The sequence below is a fragment of the Ictidomys tridecemlineatus genome, chromosome 11 (genome assembly GCF_052094955.1).
Source record: "Ictidomys tridecemlineatus isolate mIctTri1 chromosome 11, mIctTri1.hap1, whole genome shotgun sequence".
Taxonomy (NCBI): domain Eukaryota; kingdom Metazoa; phylum Chordata; class Mammalia; order Rodentia; family Sciuridae; genus Ictidomys; species Ictidomys tridecemlineatus.
The window spans coordinates 112941538-112966004 of record NC_135487.1 but is presented as its reverse complement, the minus strand read 5'-3'; the positions used below and the strand labels follow the sequence as shown (position 1 = coordinate 112966004).

General features: G+C 35.2%; 1 protein-coding gene across 1 annotated transcript in view; it reads right to left on the bottom strand.

The window, feature by feature from the left end:
- Positions 1–24467, bottom strand: part of LOC144368307 (uncharacterized) — an 82241-nt gene that overhangs the window by 3148 nt on the left and 54626 nt on the right. The window contains exon 11 of the mRNA XM_078027119.1: positions 1081–1220. The gene's annotated coding sequence lies outside the window, so the exon portion shown is untranslated. The remainder of the gene's footprint in view (positions 1–1080; positions 1221–24467) is intronic.

The following is a 24467-nucleotide window of genomic DNA, read 5'->3' as shown; positions in this document are numbered from 1 at the left end:
AACTAATGGAAGGTAGAAACCAAGAAAAGAAACAAGGGGCCCTCTTCCTGGTTACCAGAATGGATGGAATAAGTACATTCTGTACTTTTGCTCTTCCTTGGGACTTGCTATCTCAAGATATCACCATTACATTCATTATCCATGACTTTCACATTTACCTGGAGTGCACTGGCTTTTTTGCTTCAGATTGCTTTAAGTTTCTGCAAATATACTCAGACAAAAAGAATAACAACAAAAACTTATCCTTATGTCCTGTTACCAACCCGGTACCAATTTATTCACAGGGTGAGTGTATTCTTTATGTGATGAAAGGAAACTCTGAGGAGTACACTCAAGGAACTCTTGGGGTGTATCTTCTGAGAAATGGAAAGGTGTCCTTTCCTTAGTCACTGGTCAGATATCCCTTGTTTCGTCAATTAATAGCATCATACTCTATTTTTTGAATCTGGTGATCAGCTGAAACTATTCATTATCCCAATGATCAAGAAAAACTTAAAGACTGGCTTGTAGAACACTTTCTTCAAGACTCAGACCTTACTCCAGAAGCTAGTTTCTTTGTAGATTTGAGATTATTTACAGGGACTGAAATAATGTGTGGGATCTACAGACCTTCCTTGAGGAAAGATCTTTTGTGCTACTGAGCAAACAGAATAATTTCTATTAAAGGGAGTGGAGTGTGTCAGGGTCCAGTCCAGGCCTTAAGGAATAATTCTAACACATTCATGAGGGACCATACAAACAATATCTCCCATGATACAATCAAGAGCACTAACTTATTTGTACACTCACCAATCCTCAAAGTAGACTTACTGTTCAGGATCAAAAATTAGCAAGGACATTATAGGAGAGATCACCTGTTACAGCTTGGAGGAACAAGACATTGCAGATCTCTGCTCCACACATGAATCAGTGGTGCCTGTGGGACTGTTGCAGTCTCCACAACCACCACACTCTGGTTATTCTTGTGTTCACCATCCTGAATTTTCACTGAACCCCAACAGAAATCTGACTGATATCAGTATAATTCTCTTTTAATGAACTACTCCCAAGCTGCATCAAGAGAAGTGACTTCATACTCACTAAGAGGTCAACACTGGAGCAGGGAAGTTGGTGGATATCAGGCAGTTCACAGTAAATGGAGGATGTCTTATGGGTCTCATTAATGAGTCCTTCAGGGCTTCTTCCACTTCCTCCTTTTCCTCCTGTCCCTCTTTTTCAGCCTGGTGTGATGAAGTGTATGGTTAAATCAAGAAAGTCAGATGCAAGAGTCCCAGGTGGTTCTCAAAGAGGCCTAAGGGAGTGGTCACAGAAGGTCAGGGGAACTACCTTCTAAAAGAAAGAAACTGGTCCACCTAGGATAATGGCAGAGTGCTGCTGCTTTCATGGCAGAACATAAAAGAAGATGCACTGACTAGAAAATGAGCTGAGGATGATGGATTCTCAATGCTCCCTATTTGATACAAGCATGGCCCACAGCTCTCACAGAGAACACAACAGTGGCTCCAACTTTTCTATAAATTACACTGATTTTTACATACTTCAGAAGTCAATGCACTTGAGACACTGCAGAATCCAAGAGGTTTTGTGCATTCTAGGATTCTTTCTCTATATATTGTGAATAGATATCATTTTTTTCTGGTTCCTTGGTATGAAATCCCTGCCAATATGCTACAGCCAACCATGCATAAACTAGATATACATTTCATCCTCAATTTATCCACAGAGAGTATAGACATAGATTCTGAGTTTAAAAACTTTAGTAAAGCTGATTATTTCTACCCTCATAAAGCCCAGCATAGGAGAGTTCCCCCCTCAAAAAAATCTTCTCAAATAAATGGGTGAATTTAGTGTGTTACTTTAAAGCTGAAGAGGATAACTTGGGCTGTAGCCATAAAAAAGACTTGGTGAAACTAATAAGAGCAAAAAAATTACAGCAAATTGTTGGAAATTGGCTCGTAAATTAGAAGTAATAATGCAATACCTTTCTTCCATCAATCACCCGATCAATGTACCTATATTTATACATAGGTTCGAGTGTATACATACATATACACAAATACACAGGTATTACATTTTATATCATATTGTGTACTTGGTTTTCAAACATGAATTAAAGCCAAATTTTGTTTTATAGATTTTTTTGTTAAAAATGGAAGTGTATTCTTTATTTCTCATTTGAAAAAAACAAATAGAACTTAAATCATATTAGATAACACATTATCCTTTACTTACACTTATCCTTTACTTACACTTATCCTTGTCCTTTACACCAAGTGAACTATTAGGTAGTAACCAAAACATCTCTATTACACTTAACTAATTTTTCAACAATTATCTGTAAGAAAGACATTACACCAAACATAGCTACAAAAAGGAAGTTATATAAGCGTAATCTTGAATAATTACATTAAGAATGAGATTTATTTATGTATACAGTTATTCAAAACAATTGTTTAATATTTTTTTCATTTTATATATGGTTGTCTTTGATGTGTACAGAATGGTTCCTGGAATTTTACTAATGTGAACTGATGCTCAAATCCCTTAAACCATATGGAATAGTATTTCCATATAATATACACACACACTTCCTGGTACTTTCAGTCATCTATGGATTCTTAATAAATCAAATACAATATAAATGGTATCTAAATAGTTTTCATACTGTATTGTTTGAGGAATGACAAATAAGCCTGTACATATTTTGTACAGCTGCAGCCATGAGAGGCTTGACTACATACATAGTAAATGATCTGCAGTTGATTGCAGCCACAGATGTAGAAACTGCAGATACAAAGGACTCAAATTGCTTTAAGACAATTTGGTTTCTGGCAGTTATATAATCTCTCATATTTCTTTGAAGGACTCACAGACATATACTACACAGTATTCACACCAAACTAGAATGCACTGAATGCAAAGATTATTGTTTTATGAAGAACTAAAAATTCAGTTTGTCAACAAAACATTGTTCTATGTGTGAATGCATATTTTATCTATGAAAGTACACAGCACCACTTTTATTAAAACATGCTGCAAACTAATTAATCTACTTTAGTGCTCCATACCAATCTTATCAAAGTCTTTGTTTAACACTATCTTCTTTCCTTGGTAAAGTGACTAGATCAATTGGATTCAGTGTTCCAAATAATCAATTAACATTATGACAAATCAAATTTTTACAGTAATGTGAAAAGAATAAAGTGTGGACTGTATCCATTCTTGTATTTTTCTTTTTTTGGTCTTGTCTTGACAATGAGTCTCTGAATATTATTTAATGACATTAGCAATCATGTTATATCTAGAATGAAATAGTCTGGGCTTAAGCCAATTCATGAAGGTTAAAAAGACAATTTTAAAATAACAACTTGAATAAAATGGATACTAAGATAATTAAAAAATTGTGTAGGCAGATCTTAGAAAACTTATGGAATATTCATGAACTATATGCAATTATAGTTTATAAAACCAATTTACATGGCATAAAATTCAGGCCATGATAAACAGTAGGTAATATGATTGCTCCCCAAGGGAGAAATAGGAATGAAGTTTAGCATCAGAATAATTGACTGAAACAGACTCATAATACTATTTCCATTGTGAAAATAGAATTGAACTATTTTATTGGGGGGGATTCATTAAGCATTGTGAAGTATATAGAGCACCTGTACTTAGTTTTAATTAAGTATTATTGATTTGAAGTTTACCTGGTGAACTTCCAAGTACAAACTCCAGGAAAATGAGGAATTTAGCAATACAATCTTAAACAACTTAGTGTACACAATGTGGGAGAAATGGTGAAATAAAATCTAATGGGCTAATTGAGAATTTTGGTTATTGCACTGATAAAATATATAGAAATTTTTTGGCTCAATTTAAAATAATTTGGCAAATAGTAGAGCAGAGGTCAAGACAAATTGCTTTACAAGTCCTCAATCAATGCTTGTGACTCTGAGCCAATAGAAATCAGGGACATAAATGCTAAATAAATGTCAAAGATGACTTTTTAAGTTTGCCAGAAATTGTAATTGTAGGTCAAGAGTTTGGAACATTTTTCTTCTGCCACACACAATTAATTAGATATCCTTAACAGTTTGCTATAAATGCTTTGGGCAGGGTATTATGCATAGGAGTAAAAAGAGGAGAATTAATGATGGTAAGTGATTTATATTTCAGACAGAAAACCTGTCACTTCTGTTGTTACTAAGAGATAAATAGCAAAAAGTTTTTAAATTATGAATTTAGAATACACCTTAAGTTGCCAAACAGTAAGAAGAGTTTAGGCTTAACTGTTGCCCATTTTAGGAAACTGCCAAAAACTTTTGCTCCCTCTGAAACAAATATTTTTATAGTCCTATAAAAGTAAAAATGTGTAACTTGATGATTGATCAAATAGAACGTTAATCTGGTTTAATTTTACTGCTTTAAATACTAAAATGAAAACAAATAATTGTCATTCAGTCAGAGATATGCTCCTTCTTAAATAATTGTTTTACTATGTAAATAGATGTGTATATGTGTGACAATATGTATATGTGTGTGTGTATATATATATGCATGCATGTAGGCATATATAAATATGTACCTATATTATCACACTAGTAATATATTCACTTATAGATATTGTATCTGTGATGGCTCTGCACTGGCTCTGAACTGTCTTTCATCTTTCATTCACTGTTGTATTGAGATGTTCAGGATATCTGGGCAGGATTAGTCCAATGTTTGTCAGGAAGAGAGTCAAAGTAAACTCCCTGAATCACAAAGAACACAATCCTATGATCCTAGCTATTTTATCTTAATGCTGGAATGAAATCAGAGAAGAAACTTTACATATATTTATCAAGTACATGATATTTTGCCTTCAGTCCTTTATTGAATTAATTACAGCTTGTCTAACAATTTTATCTTTTGTTTAAACTATGAAATTTAGAAAGCCAAATTATTTTTCAGTAAAAATTATTGGAAATTTCCATTATATTTAGAAAAGAAAAAAATGTAGCTACCTGGAAATCCTTTCAGAGTCTGTACATTATTCTAATAGCTTTTTTCAACTCATAACATTCTAAGTTTTATGTCAGAAATTTGATAAAAGTGAGAAAAAAGTTTGGGCTCCAATCATTCAGGTCAATTTAATGTTCAGAATTCATTAGTAACATAGATTGTATATCCATGTATTTGAAAGATTGAAAGCTCTTGAGAAAGATTTCACCTGTGATAACTTTAAATGCTTTAGAAATGAGGTCACTTTCAATCTTAATTTAAGAATTTCTAGTTGATAACAATACTGAGAAGCAATAATATGGAAAGAACAAAGAAGGAGCAGAATCAGAAAGTGGGAATTAAAATTTATTTATATGATCATTCCAATTATATCTGTCAATTGAAAAGTGGTTTAATAAATTAATGACAAAGATTTCCTTTATATGGCATGAAATCCTAACTTTCTTAGTTTGAGGGGTACAACCTGGACTTGATTCAAATTATTCTTTCCCATCTTTCTGATGTGGAGGTTTGAAAAAAAAATGCAATCATTGAGTTACTGCTGAGATGGATAGCTACTAATCTGTGGAGAAATATACAATTTGTTCCTTTAGATGATGCAAAATTGATTTAGGGAATAATAAAACTTAGCAGCAGAGGTAAGCCTGGATGAGGGGTGAAAACAGACTGTAGAGAAGAGAGCTTTAGGGCCGACTTTTTCTTCTATTAGATGCAGGGTCTCTGGTTTATTTCCTAGGTGCTTGATCCATTTTGAGTTGTGTTTTGTACATGGTGAGAGACAGGGGTTTAATTTCACTTTGTTGCATATGGAGTTCCAGTTTTCCCAGCACCATTTGTTGAAGAGGCTATCTTTTCTCCAATGCATGTTTTTGGCACCTTTGTCTAATATAAAAATTATAATTGTGTGGGTTAGTTTCTGTGTCCTCTATTCTGTACCATTGGTCTACCAGCCTGTTTTGGTGCCAATACCGTGTTGTTGTTTTTTTAACTATTGCTCTGCAGTATAGTTTAAGTGGTCTGGTATAGTGATGCCACCTGCTTTACTCTTCCTGCTAAGGATTGCTTTAGCTATTCTGGGTCTGTTATTTTTCCAGATGAATTTCATGACTGCTATCTGTTTCTATGAGGAATGTCATTAGAGTTGTGGTTAGAATTGCATTAAATCTTTATAGTGCTTTTGGTTGTATGGTGATGTTGATAATATTAATTCTGCCTATCCAAGAGCAAGGTAGATCTTTTTATATTCTAAGTCTTTGATTTCTTTCTTTAGGGTTCTGCCATTTTTATTATATAGATCTTTTTCATCTTTCATTAGGTTAATTCCCAGGTATTTTATTTTTTTAGAGGCTATTGTAAGTGGAGTTCCCCTGACTAAATCCAATCCCTAGTAACTCCTCCCCGCCAAAAATAAAGTATTTAACTTGCATTTGGGCACAAAGTGTGATTATGGCTGATTTAGACATATGTTCCAGAAACTGTTCTGAGCATAGAACTAAGAGGCTCCAAGAGGAGTGAGGGCACATGAGAAATGCATTTTATTAATGGAGCATTTTAACTTGCTGCTGCTCAAAGCAAAGTGATGTGGTATTAGCATTTTTTTTTCAGGAATTAAATTAAGAAACCAAATTTTTGCTCTGGATGTTTCTCTTTATCCATTGCATTATTCTAGAAAAAGGTAATGATCAGTTGAGTGGTATAGGGAATAGAACTCTAGAAATTTAGCTAAATTCTTCATTTAAAAGTTAACCAGACTTTTAATTGGCCTTACATTTGCAATCATTATTTTTTAAAAAAAATCAGAAAGAGCTAAATGCATATCAAAAGGACCTGCTAGTTGATACCCATCAGGGTACAGGCAATAAGTGGAGTTTTCACTGAAACTGGTCTGAATGTGGCTTTGAAATAAGAATTTCAGCATACAAAAAATAAAAAGGTCAGAATATCAAGGTAAATAAACAAAACGGAGACATTAAGAAAAACAAAGAGAAAAATGTAAAACTAACAGATAAAAAGCATTAATTTTTTTAAGATATGGAAAACTGAACAAGAATAAGGTAAATAAAAAATATATTCCTGCAATGATTACTTTTGGATTTGTAATCACAACCACTTTTGTAAAGTATCTTTCGATTTTTTTCTGAAAAACTATTTCTTAGACTGAATTCATATTTTTATGAATTCCATGAATTCTCAAACATTTTTCTTAAGTACTTTATAAAATTTCATATTGCTCACATTATACTGTAATAGTCTTCAAACTTGATATCTCAATAATTTTGTTTGTTTCCTATGGCCCTTTGGTTTTATGTATGTGAACAGGACAGAGGTAACATAAACATTAAAGCATATAATCATATACTAATAAGGGCTACAATGCATGACAAGTTGAATCACAGCATATACAGTGAATGCACTGGGGCAGAAAGAGACTTTGTTTCAATAAGCTAGTCAAGAACAGCCTCTTTTTAGAGGTAAATATTGAGCACAGCATACAGTAAATCAGGTAGCAAAAAAAAAAAAAAAACCACTAGAGGAACTAGCAAGTTGAAAGCCACTGAAGTAGGAACATTCTGGAAGATTTGAGGCATATCCAAGTAGATAGCCTTACTAGAATGGAACAGGAAGGCGGAGAGGAAGAGATTGAGAATGTGATGGTAGGGCATTGTAGGTACACAGCATAATCTAATTGATGTTTTTAAAACACACATGGAAAGAACGGAAAGAGAAAAGCTAGGAGATTCTCCCAGTAGTCCACTGATGTAAGATGAAGGCCTGCATGAGCTGGCCTGCAATGCAGACTTAGAAGGTGACTAGAGATATATTGGCAAACAAACTTGATGATGAATTGTGTTTGGAATGCAGGGGGAAGGGAAGAATCAGGGTTGAAAGTGAAGATTTTATAAGAACAGTGAAGTAAAAGGGATCCCAAATATAATGAGAGAAGTTTGGGGTAAAACAGGGTGGGGTGTGGAAAATTTTGTTCTAACATGCCTGCTGAATATCAAGAATAGATGTTGTGTAATAATCAGTTTGAGATGTAAATCTGGACAGCAAGAGATGTTTGGGACTCACTGATATATTGATTGTATTTTTCCATATGGGAGAAAACATCTAAGGATTATCTAATTTTTATTCTTTCTCGTACATTATTTATGAAATATTTTCTCCTGTCTTGCAATTTGACTTCAGACTATATTATTCTCTCTGAAAAAATACAATTTTATTCCTTGGACATTAGGCACATATCTGATTATTGTACATGATTGAACACGTGTGATATATAACATTTCTACATATATAGAAATGAATAAGTTACAACATGCCTTTTCCAGTTCCACAAAGTTTGCTTCCTTTTACTATATTCTACTTCTTCCTTCCCAAAAATAAAAACTGGAGATTAAAAAAAAATAGCTACTCTGAGCAAATATTATAATATGAAAAGTTATTTTACTTAGTCTATAGTTTCCTGGAAAATACCATTTTAAGGAAAATAATGTTATATGTAATGCAAATTTATTATTTTCCTGGTTCTGCTAAGATTGGTAGAAGTAACACATATTTCAAAGGAGCACAAGTTTGCACAGAAAATATGATAAATACATACAAAACAATGAGAAAAAGAAAACAACATAACTATATATATTCAAGCACCATGATTGGTTAAAAAAAGATATTATGGTGGTTCTGGGTTTTCAAAGAGGAAACTGTATGAAGATGTGTGCAGAGAAAACCTACTGTGCAATCTGAAAGTGAACATGGCTTACTGAGCGATTGATCCTGGATGATCCTGGCATTTTCCCCAGCCACTGCAGCTCTTGCATGCTGCACCCTCCTCATGTACTATACAAATGCATAACCTCTGTGAACTGAGCATCCAACTATTTTCCCATACTTTGAAAAAAATGGCTTCAATGTAAAATTTCTTGACAATGGCTGAGTTTAAATTGCCAATTAAAACACCGGTATTGATGGACCTGAGGTCATTATTGTTGGATATGCTACTAGCCTGTGTGTTGCCAGTCATGGTTAGCTCACCTAGTTTTAATCCTTAAACAAAGAAAGAAAAGAACACAGTCATAAAGGAAACAAGTAGATACACAGGTATCACTGGCTTTTTTAGCTTTTCAATATTATACTTAGGATAGCTCAAATCCCAAATTTAGTAATATAAAAGGTATACATTGCATGGCTCAATGTAACAAAAATACTCAACATATAAGTTTGAATAAATAACTGATACACTTATCCAAAATTTATTTCCGAAAAATGACCAAATTTTTTTTCTTTTTCAGTTAGCCCATTCTTTGATCACTTATTCTATATTTAATTCTATATTTAATTGACTTTAAATTGTTTTCATAGGTAGAAAACAATAAAGCTCTGTGTACCTTCTTTTGCAATTTCCAATCATTATCAAATGCAGAAAATGGTGAATAGAATACAAAGCAAGATGTACATGTACAAACAACTTGACAATTCACTTGAAAAATTACCCAAGCTTTTGGTTTTACTTTGATACGTAAATTAATACAGGATTTTTTTCTTCTTTCCTACTGTAGGATACATTGCTATGTAGGTAAAATAGACATAACATAGAGAATAAGAAAGAATGGAGGAAAAGAGGAAGAGAAAAGAAATTTCATTAATTTGAAATTACATGTGGAAATTGTCATCTATTTATTTTTTTCTTCCAAACAAGTAATAATACTTCCATTGTTGTAGATATTTACCAACTAAAAATATATATCCTCAGAACTTGCAGAGAAAGAGTACAATCTTTCCAAGCTTGAGAAAACATAGCCAGTTTTTCTTCTACATTTGCCATGATGTAATTAATATTATGAAGAGGTGGTCAAACATAAAGATGGTGGAATAAGATGGACATCATTACCCTAAGTACATGTATGAAGACATGAATGGTGTGACTTTTCTTTCTATACAACCAGAGAAATGAAAAATGTGCTCTGTATATGTAGAATATGAATCATAATGAATTCTGCTGTCATATAAACAAATTAAAATTTTAAAATATTTTTTAAAGAATGTGAAAGTATAAAAAAAAGAAAATACTACTGTAAGGTTAGGCTCCATTTAAGGGTCTTTGTTTACAAGTAGAAATTTGTATGACATAATCCTACCTGAAAGTGTCAATGGTGCCAATCATTTATTACACTCTTCCTTTAACTTGCATGTTTACAAAGAGTTTCCTTTTTCTATAAATTTAGGGGCTAAAGGAAAGGTTCAGTGATATACAGACAGATAATTATTACAGTCCTTATGGGCAAGGAGAATATCTCTACTACAAATCTTCTACTATAATTTGCCTAGGCATTTCCTTCTGGTAAGAGTACACAATTTATCCAGCATTTTTCTTCTATCACAACTTTTAGTCTCATTTCAGAGCCACTTCAGTCTATAACATAGATATCTCCACTTTAGATCCACATTGATTTACTGATAAACACAAGAGGTCTTGTATCCTAAGAAATATGGTAGATATTTCCCTTTGTCAGGATGCCAAAGCAAATTTAGCCCATATTTGCTATAAGAATTTCAGGAATAAACTGCCTTTTGTGTGAATGAAAAACAACTTCCATAACAGATAAAATCTGATGAAATATGGAACATAGCAATGTAACCTCCAATTACTCCTTGAGAACATGCATTTTTATTTCTCCATTTTCTAAAACAGGTATACATGTTATCTATTTCAATATCAAAACCTATTATCAGAATCCAACAGTTAATTACATTAAAGGCTCTGGAAGCAAAAAAATAAAAATAAAAGGTATTAAAATCAGAAGTTCAATTAGAAAGTTTAACATAAAAACAATAATTTTGAGAATAAGAGATTTAATTAGAATTAATTCTGTACATGTTATTTAATTAAACCAACAGCATATGTCAATTACAAAAAGGCATATGTAGTCAGTGTCCATAATAATCAGCAAATTAACAGACTTGGTAACTGTTGAAATTTTATTCTCAACCTCACTTTTTATTCCTTAAATAAGAGGCCTCTATGTTGCCTGAGGACTGCTAATATTTTTAAAGATTGTTTTCTGAGCTTGGGAGAAGGCTTAATTGTGTTTAATCAAACTCAATTAAACTTCTATTTCAAAGTACTGTAGCACTTACAGTTTTAGTTTTAAGGTCTTAAAAGCTCATTTAACTCCTATATTTATTAAGCACATATATTCTGCCAGACATCTTCTATAGTACCTACTGATTTAAAGAAATCCTTATGGTAAACATGAAATGTTGACACACTCTCTGACACTGATGATCACTGTTGAACATTAGCTAACTGATATACTTAATCAGCAATGAATACATATTTATATGAAGATTCTTAAAATATCACAGCTACCAAATTAATAAGTGCATTTGGTCTATAAGAACCATTTTAAATGACATTTCTAAATTAATCATTAAAGTAGAAGAAGTCTTAAAAGCATGTAAATTGGATATGCCTAAAAACTTATCCACTATGCATTTAAACCAGGTACTCCCAAATCAAAAGCAAACAACCTGAAAATGTTTTGAATAAAACTGTTAAATATTATTTCTGTGGTTATTAAAGCTTTACGTCAAACTACACCCCTCAACATTATGTTTGTCTATAATGAAGGCCTATTTACTAAACAAAATATTAAGCCATTTACATAAAAATTAAGAGTAAGTCACCATTAGAAACAAAAAGTATTCCACAGCCTTGTATTGTTTCGATTTAGCTACATTTAAATGGCTTCTTTTAAACTAATCAAGCTAGGACTAAAGAAAGAAAAGGTAATAATTTTTTGAAATTTTGGAGTTTGAGCTATTGTAATCCTCAAGAGAAATGATCCAAGAATCAAGTGAAACAACAACAAAAATCAAAATATGTGTATATAACAATGTTAGTTGTGTCACCTAGTGTCAGGTTCCATTTCTTACCAGTAGAGGTCAAAGTCAGTAAGATAATCCATGGATATCATATTACTTTCTTTTTCCTAATATTTGATAAATATTTTTAAAATATCATAGTCATTTTCTTGACTAAATATTTTTTATGGTTGACATTTTATTTCCTGGAAAGCGATATAGGGTTAAAATGCAAACACAAGAAATGTTAGATTAGATTGGACCCGTGGTTTACACAGCCCCCTGTTCTGGATTAGACAGTGATCCTCATTCAGATTTATTAAGAAGGTACATTGGTACTTTAGAGTTCTCACTTTAAATGTCAACATGTGACCTTTGACAAGATCCTTTTACCATATGAGTATGACTCCCTCGTGAACTCTCAACTGTAGATTGTGTAATTGTAATCAATGACTACAAGGTACCCTAAAGTCTATATGTATATAATCTCTCTCACAAAGACTCACTTGCCAGTTTCTGTCAGCATTGAGGAGAATGAATGATTTGTTTTGGTGTTGTGTAAATTGGATATGCCTGAAAACTTATCCACTATGCATTTAAACCAACTACTCCCAAATCAAAAGCAAACAACCTGAAAATGTTTTAAATAAAACTGTTAATTATTAATTCTGTGGTTATTAAACATTCTCTGAAAATCAAGCCTCAAGTCTGTTACTATTGTGCAAATACTTGATTATTAGTCTACTGGTTGGCTTGTACATTGAATCAATATGAATGAATTTTCAATTAGGTGAGGAAGGACTTCCACTTTCAGTCATGATAAAATGACAGGGACTAAACTAACCCATCTGACTCAAACAACTAGACAACCCAGGCAAACACAGATGAAGCAACTGTTTTTCAGACATTAAACTACAAGCAGTGCAAAGCCAAGACATCTAAGAGAATACAAATTAAGTCCTAGGGTAGCCCCAGCTTTCTGCCTAGAAAGCATATTTTAGATCACAGAAAATAAAGAGGGGCTGGGGGAGGTTTTGCAAATACAGACAGTGACCTGAGTTGAGGAGCTGAAGACCAGAGCTCAGAGTGTCTAAGAAGGCAAGACTTTGTGAGGCTGTGTGTGCATGTGCGTGTGTGTGTGTGTTACTGAGCATTGAACCCAGGGCCTTGTGCATGTTAGATAAGCACTCTACTAACTGAGCTATAGACTCAGCCCTGTGAGGCAGTTTTCATGAGAGAAAAGAGCTATGGAGAAGAGGAACTCCAGAAATCTGTTTCAGGGTGTCCCTTGAGTCAATGCTGATCTCCATAACATGCACACAATGAGGAAAATTGCATGTGTCTGCTTAAAAAGCTATTGGAAAGCTGTGAACTATTAATCCCAAGATCCACAGTGGGTCTATGAGCAAAAGTGAAGAGTCCAAACTGATTCCTGAGAACATCAAATTTAGACATCAGAAGAAGTGGACCTTAGTTAATGGGGATATATGATACCTAGGCCAATCCTGGTAAAACATGAAAACCAGATGATAAAACTGAAGAAATCAAAATGACTATCAGAGAAAAACATGATATTTCTTTTTAAAAATAGCAACAGGAAACACACCATCTCCAGCATATGATCGAAATCTCCTAGTCATCTGAGGCATTTGAAAAATATGACAAGAGGGAAATGAAAGACACACAAATGAATCAAGTGGAATTTTTAAAGAGAAAAATTTAAATATATAAACATTTTTTTAAAAAAAGTCACTGGATAGACAACACAGGCGATAAAGCTTTGCAGAACAGGTAAGAAAATCTGAAGCTGTTCCAATTGAGAATAACCAAAATGTAAATGAAAAGCAAACAGCCTCACGGATCAGTGAAGAATCTCAAGTTATTTAAAATGCCTCTAGAGTCCCACAGAAGCTAACAGAAAAATATTCAGAAACATAATGTAAAAAACTTCTAACTATGACAAAAATGATACTCCTAGAATCTCAATGAATCAATACAAGCAGAATAAATACATAGAAAACCATACGAGATACATCAGAATCAAATTATTGAAAAGCAGTGATAAAGAGGAAAATTGGGGCTGTTAGGCATTAGGAAAATGATTACATTCTGACAGAAAAATGGGAGTAAGAGTCAAATGCTGCAACTACAAAACAAATGACAAGGGAAACATGATTTTTTTTCAGTAAAAACAGCTTATTTTTAATTCAGAAGATTGGATGAGCTAAATTGTCCATATGAAAGCCACCATAACAGAGAAGCTGTAAGCTACTGTTGCCTCAAGGAATTTTCTGTGATGATGTGAATATTCTGTATCTGTACTATCAAGAAAGTATTTCATAATCATGCATGGTTTTTGAAATGCAGCTACTACTATAGCTAAGGAACTGATTTTTAAATTTTATTTCATTAAAATAAGATCATTTTCTAAGGGCTTGCTGTACCCAAAAAAGGTTAACATGGTTTCTGCCCCCTAAAATACAGTCAATCAGAAAAAATCTACTTATATCTAATAGAGAATAGATATATTTTTGGTCCTGAAGACTTAGCAAAGATATGATTGTGTTAGTTATGTTTAAGAACAACAAAATATAAGTTTAAGAAGCTGCCATGAGAACTAATTTAAAAGATTAAGGTTTTTAGTCTGAAAATATCAGCAGAGATGATGAATCCTCTGTAAAATCATAGAGAATGTGTTTACAATGAATAAACATTTTCATTTATATTGAAGGGAGATTTTTATCCTTGAATCCCAATAGGATGTATTTAGGCAGCTCTAAAGTGTATTTTAGAGGAAATATTTTGTGGAGCATATAAAATCAACAGACAATAAATTGCAGCCTTATCCCAGATTTTGTGGTCCTGAATTTCCAATGTAAATATTAGAGGCATTCAGACTCAAATAAAGAGTAAATGACAGAATAAAGAGTAAACAGAAACAATAAAAATGCCCAGATATTCCAGAGAATCAATCAACAATAGTATTACATACCATATTTAAGAACTCAGAATAATATTTAAAGGGATACAGAAAAACATATATTATATCCTGAAAGCAGTATTCAAATAAAGATCATAATGTTAATTAAAACATAGCAAATATGCTAAGATATAAAAGATGTAAGATATAAAGTCTAACATTGTCGTCTCTGAGAGAGTGTGCACATAATGGAGGGAGACGATGTCCAGCTGAGAAGACCACGAAACCTTCTTAAAACAGGTAATATTTGAATTAATTACTTAAAGATGTAGGAATTCAACAGACATAATAGAGTAGTTTTCCAAATATTTTTTAATTCACCTCCCTGTAACAGAATAATTTTCTTAAACATGTTTTGGGCATATAAATGCATAATTATAAACAGGGGAAAACAGAAAACAAACTAAGGCTCTTTTCTTGGAAAAAGTAAGTCAAAAGAATGCCATAAAAAGTCTGAATTTATTCTTCAAAAAGCATCAATAATTTAGAAAAATATAACTTATATCCACCACAACAGTGACAAATTTTCAATGGATTTTAAGAAAAACTACCTGTCAAAAATTTTAAAAATCAGGCCTGGGATTGTGGCTCAGCAGTAGAGTGCTCTCCTAGCATGTACGGGACCGGGGTTTGATCCTGAGCACCACATAAAAATAAAAGGCATTGTGTTGTGTCCACCTAGACCTAAAAAATAAATATTTTTAAAAAATTTTAAAAATCCATTTGTAGAACTATTTTGTGAAAAATGTAATTTTCATTTTGTAATGAAAAAAATCACCACAGTATATTTGTTATTATCCTGCTTATTTAAAATTATGATGAAGATTGAAGTCTTGAGCATTGAACTGCTTTCTGAAATAAATTAAATGTAAGTTTTTGAAAGTTAAAATTGGGGAAATATATAAATTTGAAAAATCTGAAGGGTCATATATACAGATTTAAGAAAAAAATATAATCCCAACCTGAAGACATTTTGCAATTAAAATTATATATTTTCACCTTTTTTAATACTTACAAACTAAGTTATAATTTAGAAACAAAAATTTTATCACAATCTACACACCAAGTATCATTACTTATTATTTGAACATCCATTTTATTATATTGTTAAATAACTTGTTACACACAATTTAAATTCATTCATACTAATAAAGTTACACCATCATATTCTTTGTATGCATGATGCACATTTGTCTTATTTCCAATTTTCTTAGGTCACAAATTACCTTGAGATGAACACTGAAAAGTTATTAATGACAAGTCCCAGCATTAAAATTCCTTGGTCAAACAGGATAGGGAATATTAGCTATCAATGCTCAACTATATTCCTGAAAGACTGAACATTTTCCAACTAGCACCAGCAGGGTAGAAACTGCCTCTTTGAAAAGCTTGCTCAACACAGATTTGTCACCTGCCAGCTCTTCCCTAAGAGAAATTTCAGATTCATTAGGCTGAGTAGGAGGAATGGACGGATCATAACAGATCCTAACAGGGCTTGGAGTTTCCCAGGCATATATTCAGTCATTATTACTTATAAATGCAAAAAAGTTATTTGGATTTTGTTTGTTCAAAGTATGCTTTGTTAAAACTGCAGATTACCTTTCCAATAAGTTGGTTTTACAATAGAATGTGTGAATGATTACTGAACAATTCAATACCTGATTATAATGAAAGAAAAACACAGCTGTAAAAAAAATAAGAATAACTGAAAAAAAGAAATTACACAACTAAAAAATACAATCAACAAATATATGGAGTATTTCATCCATCAATGAGTAAATATACTTTCTTAACAACAATAAAATTCAAAGAGATAAAACCACATTATAATGTCAATCAGAAGTATTCACTTCAAAAAGATTAAAGAACATTCATATTCTCTGTAATCAAACTATTCTTCTAGGAAATTTGTGCATGTGATAGTCTTGAACAATTTCTCCTCTGCAAATGGAACGTTCTGTAGCAAATCAGCTGTCAAACATGCTGATTATAGTTATGTCTTTATGATAACTTTCCATTGCTTAACATGACCTAGTCAGAAAATTGTTTTGAGTTATATAAAGAAGTCAAACCAACAATCATAAGGCTCTCTTACCTGACAGGGGGAAATGGGTCAATCAGGGTCAGAATCCACTTTTGATAAAAGGGTCTTAGAAAATGAAACTAGTAAAAAAAAAAAAACAAAAAACAGGCTTCCTCTGAATCATTGAAGATTTGGGATTGGCACTATATCTCCACTATCAGGGATTGTACATTAAGAGCAGAAAAAAACATTATTTATCTGAGAGTCATGAACCATGAGACACCATTATCTCAGTTTGTGACTGTCAACAACATCCAGCAGAAATGACAACCTGGTGAAAAGCCCCTTTCCTAGGCTGGGAATAGGCAGTCAGCAGAAGTACAGAAGGAGTAATCAATGGTACATTAATTCTTTGTTCATATCACATTTTAAAATGCCTGTTGTAGGAAATGCTTGAAATGGTTCCAAGTAGGAGATTATGAATCTTAAAAGAATATCTATAAATCATTAAAACTATCTTTAAAAAGTTGTACAACAATTTCTATTTAATAACCAGAGAGCACTTATTATTACCCACCACTGAGCTAGGTACTTATTAAGTATTCATTTGCTGACACTAGTTTTTCCTTTTTTCCCCCACTTATTTCCTCTGGGATCTGGAGTATTTCTAGGAAGGTGTTCCAAGTTGCTTAATGAAGGTATCAATCACTATAATGAACAAGAACTACACATTGAGAGGCCTTCTCACCACCATGACTAAATGTCAACTTGAGGGGAATAGCCACAAGCTGCCAGGACACAGTTTATAATTTATATTGAGAACAAATGCCTGATAAAGTATCTGCAGAATTCCCAGAGATTGTTCTTCTAATTTTTACCAATAAATGATAAGATCTACCAAACAGTAGACCCTGAAATCATATAAAATAAAGTAGAAATCATGTATGGTTGTATTCAATTTTTTCTTAGTCACTTGATAATAAATAATATAACACAGTTCATCTTAACAAAATTCAATAAGACAAATATGAAGAATCAAGGCAGACACACGATATTCACTTCTAAGTGCATATTATTAGTAAGAAGATTACCCTTGTGTACACACTGAAATAAAAGGCTTTATTCACTATATTTGATTACTGAATAAAACATCTTTCTCTTTTTAAAACTCTTAGGTCTCTTAAAACTAAAATTCCAAAGGTAAACTTTACTATGTCCACAGGAGAAATTCACTCTGAGTTAACAGATGCATTCCATGCTTATTCTCCTTTTCAAGCTGGAATTAAATTTAGACCACTAAGTGATTTCATGTAGGCCACAGAGACAAATAACTGTCAATTATGATTGATGTGGCTTTGGCAGACTGGTTCTGGAGTGAAAGGTCTTAAATCCCACAACCACTGCCCTGAAATTTCCTGTACTCCCCTAAAATATAAATAAATGTTCCACAAGAGGTGCTGTGGCGAGTTTCCTTCAGTAAACTGAAATGTCTGAGGTTGCAATAAATAGCAAATAAAAATGGTACAGTGAAAATTCCTTTTGTATGTATACATCAGATAAAATCCTATTTACAAATTTCTTCAATTCAATTGCTATGAATGTAGATGTGGTGTCATATATGATACCATCTAGCAATGCAGGTGATGCAAATAACTGACACAGAACATAATTTCTCAGTGGAAAATATTCTATTCTTGTGGATGCAATAGTCCATTATGAAATAAGGCTTTCCACATCTTCCCTCACCTTAGCTACCACATAAGGCAGAATCTGAAAGACATTGGAAAATTCTAAAAAATGAAGAAATTAAAAATTGCATATGTCTTCCTCTGGATAAGAACTACAGTGTTGCCATTAATGTTTATCCCTTCCTTTGCTTAGTCAAGTTTAAGAACTGATAAGATCTTACTCTAGAAATAATAGCAAGGAGAGTGACTATAGGTATGAAATAATTAAGCCATTTAAGTGTCTTCATTCACTGGACATTTGTAGTCCCTACACAGACTTTGTAATAATTTTGACATAAGCATAAATAGTATAACACAGAAGATTTTCCAACTTGGAAAGAAAAATCTACCTTCATTTTTAAAAAGGGATGTCAATCAAGGTTATGCAAACAAGGATTCCAATTCCAACTCTGCCCTTCTCTTGCTGAGTAATTTTGGGCAGTTATGTAGCCTCTCTGATTGTTTTTTATATATAATTTATAAATGACAATAGGAACTGCTGATATGACTTTGAGAGATTTAAATGAGATGTAGTATAACATTATGCACAGTATTTGGTATATAGGAAGTGATTAAATCTCTTAGCTTAGTTATTATTTAGAATATATGTACAAGTTAGAAATTCATGCCCTAGATTGTTTTTCATCAACAAAAATGATATTTACCTACTTTCAGGGATAATGAGTTGATTCAAGTATGATTTACTTTTCACCATTGACAATTTCCACATTCTCAGGCAGTTATCTGATACTCTGATGACTTCTATGAAACTAGATTTAGATAATGATTCTTAGTGTTTTACATTTGTATCTTTCTAAAAGGGATAGCGGGGTTCTTTGGAGATGTGGCACACAACCTCCAATAATATTTTGTCTGAAGTCATTGCAATACTGAAGTTAGCACATTGATCTCAACAGAAATTTTGTAAACCAACATTACCAGAGGATGTTTAATTCATGAAAATGTATCACAGCACTGGTTGATACTGACCTTGTGCTCATGAGCAGTTAGGACTCTACAGGTGTCTCACTTTGGTGTTATGCCCTTGCCCTTGGACAATACTGACATATACACAGGAAGGACATGATGTTATAGAAGCTCTGATGTTTGGCCTTATACATATATTCTTAGGGATGACTTTCACATTCTCTGTGCATCTTTGACTTTACGTACAAGGCCGTTTATAGCCTCTCCAGGGGCTACGGTGGTTATATAGCTAGCTCTAAGCTTCATCTGGAGTATACATTTTATGTTCTCAGGCAACAGTGTTGGTCATGGCTCTTTTTAAACAATTAATATACCTAGCCTAATTCTCTTAAAAAAATAATATTTTTGTGTAAAAATATTAGGATTTCTGTATAGCCTGGCCATAAGTTGATGTTGTAAAGCTGTTTGGATTGCCTGCTGGGCCTTGAACTCACCCATGCCCAGTTTTCCCTGACCATATAATAAACCTTTCCTAAACCTTAGTGATGCCTCATAAATCCTGGCCTTCCCTGGCCAGATAACAACCCTCTCTGAGACTCTTAACAACCTTCATAAATTTTGATGTCAGGGCCATCAAAAATGTAAACTTGTGTTATGCTCCTCAGTGTTTTGTTATCTGTAACCCCCCCTTTGTGTAACTTTTTGGGCTATAAACTGGGCTGCAAGGAAGCTTCACTGATGTCCTTGGCTTCCATGATTTTGATGGGAAAGGCAGCCCGGCTGGTCGAAATAAGCTTGCTTTGATTTTAATTGGAGTCAGTGGTCTTTTCTTGCATCGTGGTCTAACATTTTTGGAGGCCCCAGCGAGATCAAACTGCAGGAGGAGACTGCAATATCAGACTGCTGGAAATTCTGAAGGTTTGGACCTTCGCTCCGGGGCTCTGGGCTGGAGAGCCACTCTAGGGAGTGAGCACCTTGAGATGGTCCAAGGCCCCAGGGTGAGCCTTTGGTCCTCGGAGAGCTGGAGTGAACTGCTGCCCTAAAACAATTAGCAAGCACCTGGTGGAGGAGACCTCCATAGTAACTGGGATCTGGTTAAGAGAGATCTCTTCTGAGGTTCACATATATTCCTGTCCGGGACAGTAATGAGATATAGTTCTGTCCTCTGTTCTGTTCTGTAAGGAATTCCTCTGGAAGGTAGAGAGGTGCCAATGGGCACGTATGCACTCCTACCCCCCACCCAGGGAGCTTTAGCAAGATGTTGTATTGCTCCTCTGTTTTCTGTTTCGGCGCTGGGTTTGTGTTTCCTTGTGTTTTGTTCTGTGTTCTATGTTCTTTTTGCCTTTTGTTGTATGATTTCTGTAGTAAAACTTAAGGAAAAGTGGACATCAAAATGGGTAATAAAGCAAGTAAGCCTGATAGCCCTTTGAACTGTGTTTTGCGGAACTTTGATAAATTTACCCCTTTTTTGTTAAGCAGGGCTATGATTATCCCATCACCAAGAATCGCCTCCGAACTTTCTGTGAGGCAGGATGGCCCACCTTTGGAGTCAGCTGGCCCCTGGAAGGCACCTTTAATCCTCAAGTGGCATGGGCTGTAACTAATGCCACTCTTAGCAATGCTGGCTATCCAGATCAAATAGGATATATCCTACCCTGGGCAGAAGCAACAACTAATCCATCCCCTTGGATGAAGGTTTGTATAGTTGGGAATGGACAGGGAGGGCAGGCCCTGATTGTGACCAGAAAACTTCCCCAGGAGTCCTCAATTAAGAACCCTGTTTTACAGGACGATCAGGAGGATCCCCCCTCCCCCATACACTGGGGCTCCTCTTTATCTTCCTGCCACTGGTGCAGGGACAATGGAGACAACTCCAACAACTGCACCACCACCTCTCTCCCCCTCCCCTGAGCCACTGCAACCACCTCATTCCACCACTCTTTGTGCTACAGCTTCCCCAAATAAGCCAGCCTCTGTCCTACCCCCTCCCCAAACCCGACAGGGTTGCCCTTATGGAAGGTTTGACTCAATCCCCTCCCCAGGCAGACCCTCAGGCACTGTTTCTATTTCTATCCCAGAGGAAGAGGTGACTCCCACCCCTGTCCTTCCTTTCCACCAGGTTCCAGAAGGTCCTTATATATAGTTTTCCACAAGGGATCTCTACAACTGGAAAAACCAGAATCCCCTGTTTAGAGTGGATCCTAGTTCCCTGATTTCCCTGGTCGATTCTGTCTTTTTTAATCATCTCCCCACCTGGAATGACTGCCAACAGATTCTCCATACCCTTTTCACTAAGGAGGAAAGGAAGCCAATCCTGGCAGAAGCAGCTAAAGCCTGCCTGGAATAAACTCTCATAGGAAAGATGAGAAAACAGAAGTAATCAACTTGGCTTTACCTAAAAGAAGACCAGACTGGGATCATGGAACAGCTGAAGGTAGGAGAGCACTCAGCGATTACCATCAGGCTCTATTAGAGGGTCTTAGGAGGGCAGCTCGCAAGCCCACCAATCTTTCTAAAGTAACAGAGGTGAAACAAAACCCAGAAGAATCACCTTCAGCATTTTTCGAATGGATCCTAGAGGCATTCCGTCTATATACTCCTATAGACCCTGAGGACCCTACAAATCTGAAGGTGATTAACCTGGCTTTTGTACCTCAGTCAGCCCCAGACATTCGTAAAAAGATTCAAAAGATAGATGGCTTTGCTGGGAAGAACAGGTTAGAATTATTAGAGTAGCCCAAAAGGTGTTTGAAAACAGAGGCAGCCGGGATGATCTACTGATAAGGAAAGTAAATCGGGCTACAGTAGCTGCACTAAGGTCTCCCAAAGTTTTCAATTCCAGACAGATGCAGGCTGCACATGGCAAAGGCAAAAGACAGACTCCCCTCCGAATAGATCAGTGTGCTTATTGCCGGGAATATGGACACTGGAAAAATAAATGCCCCCAACAAAATTGAAAAGACTTTCTCCAGCTGCAGACCGGAGTCCCTCAGCCAAAATCAGCTCTAACTTTAGAAGAATAGGGGGACCATGGCTCTTTCAAACTAGGCTCCTGAGAGCCAATGATAACCTTCACAATTGGGAGCCAACCTGTAAATTTCTTAGTGGATACAGGGGCTTTATATTCAATGTTACAGAAGCCCCTAGGACCTCTCACTAATGAAACTGTGGAAGTACGAGGGGCAACAGGAGAAATTAAAAATTATAGATGGACCACAGATCGGATTGTTGATTTAGGACAAGGAACGGTGACTCACTCTTTCGTTGTTATCCCTGAATGCCCTTTCCTATTGCTGGGACGGGACCTTCTAAGCAAACTTCAGGCAACTAGATCATTTTCAGGGAAGATGCCTACACTACAACTGGGGAGTCCTACAAGAGCCCTAACTATAACATGCCCATTAAGTGAGGAATATCTGCTCTCTCAAAATCCTACCCAAGCTTCAGAGGGAAAATGGAAAACAATATTAATCCAAGAAATTCCTACAGTTTGGGCTGAGGATAACCATCCGGGGTTAGCTAAACATGTGCCACCAGTCGTAGTCCAACTAACCTCTGGGGCTATGCCCATTCGGTTAGACAATACCCCAACAGCTCTGAAGCCAGAGAAGGCATCAAAACTCATATCAGATGTCTCCTAGAAGAGGGAATACTAATTAGATGCCAGCCTGGAACACCCCTTTGCTGCCAATCCAAAAGCCTGAAACTCATGATTACAGACTGGTACAGGACTTAAGAGAAGTAAACAAACGGGTAGAAACCATACACCCAACCATCACAAACCCTTATACCTTGCTTAGTATGTTGCCACAGGAACATAGAGTCTACACTGCATTAGATCTGAAAGATGCATTTTTCTCCATTCCATTGTCAAAACTGAGTCAGCCCATCTTTGCATTTGAATGGACTGACCCGGAACAGGGGATATCAGGACAACTAACCTGGACTTGACTACCTCAAGGATTTAAGAACTCCCCCACCATCCTTGATGAAGCACTCAACAAAGATTTGAGCCTCTTCCGCAGTGAGTACCCCAAGATAAACTTGCTCCAATATGTGGATGATATTTTTCTAGCAGCAAGGGATGAAAAGGACTGTTTAAGGGCCACCCAAGGTTTACTGAGAACCTTGGCTCAATTGGGGTACTCCAAAAAGAAAGCACAAATCTGTTCTTCTCGACTTACTTATCTAGGATATGAACTGAGGGAAGGGAAAAGGCTGCTATCCCAAGCCCGCATAGAGGCCATAATGAAGATCCCAATCCCAACTACTAAAAGGAAAGTTAGGGAATTCCTCAGGGCAGTTGGGTACTACTGTCTTTGGATACCTGGATTTGCTGAGATTGTCAAGCCTTTATATACTGCAACTGCAGGGGGTAACTCACCTGTAGTTTGGACTGAAGAAAATGAATTAGCCTTTAAAAATCTAAAAAAGGCCGTGGTACAGGCTCCAGCCCTAACCCTCCCTGATATCTCTAATCCCTTCCATCTGTACATTCATCAGAGAAAGGGCATTGCAAAGGGGGTTCTTACCCAAAATCTAGGGCCATGGAAAAGGCCAACTGCCTACATTTCAAAAAGCTGGATCCAGTAGCATCAGGATGGCCCCCTTGTTTACGAGCCATAGGAGCTACTGCACTTCTGCTGAAGGAAACAGACAAGCTTACCCTAGGGCAGACTCTAACTGTGACTGCCCCTCATTCAGTGGAAGCTCTATTGAGGGATGCCACAAATCACTGGACTTCAAATGCCCGCCCCACTCAATATCAAGCTCTCCTCCTAGACAAATCAGATTAACCTTCAATAAATCCCTGGCAATCAATCCAGCAACAGTATCCACCGGGCTCCCTCTTTAAGCTTAACACAAGAATATTGCCCTCAATCTTGTGGGTGAGCTGAGTTCTTATAGATTCTCTACCTACTGGACTACCAAACTACATCTC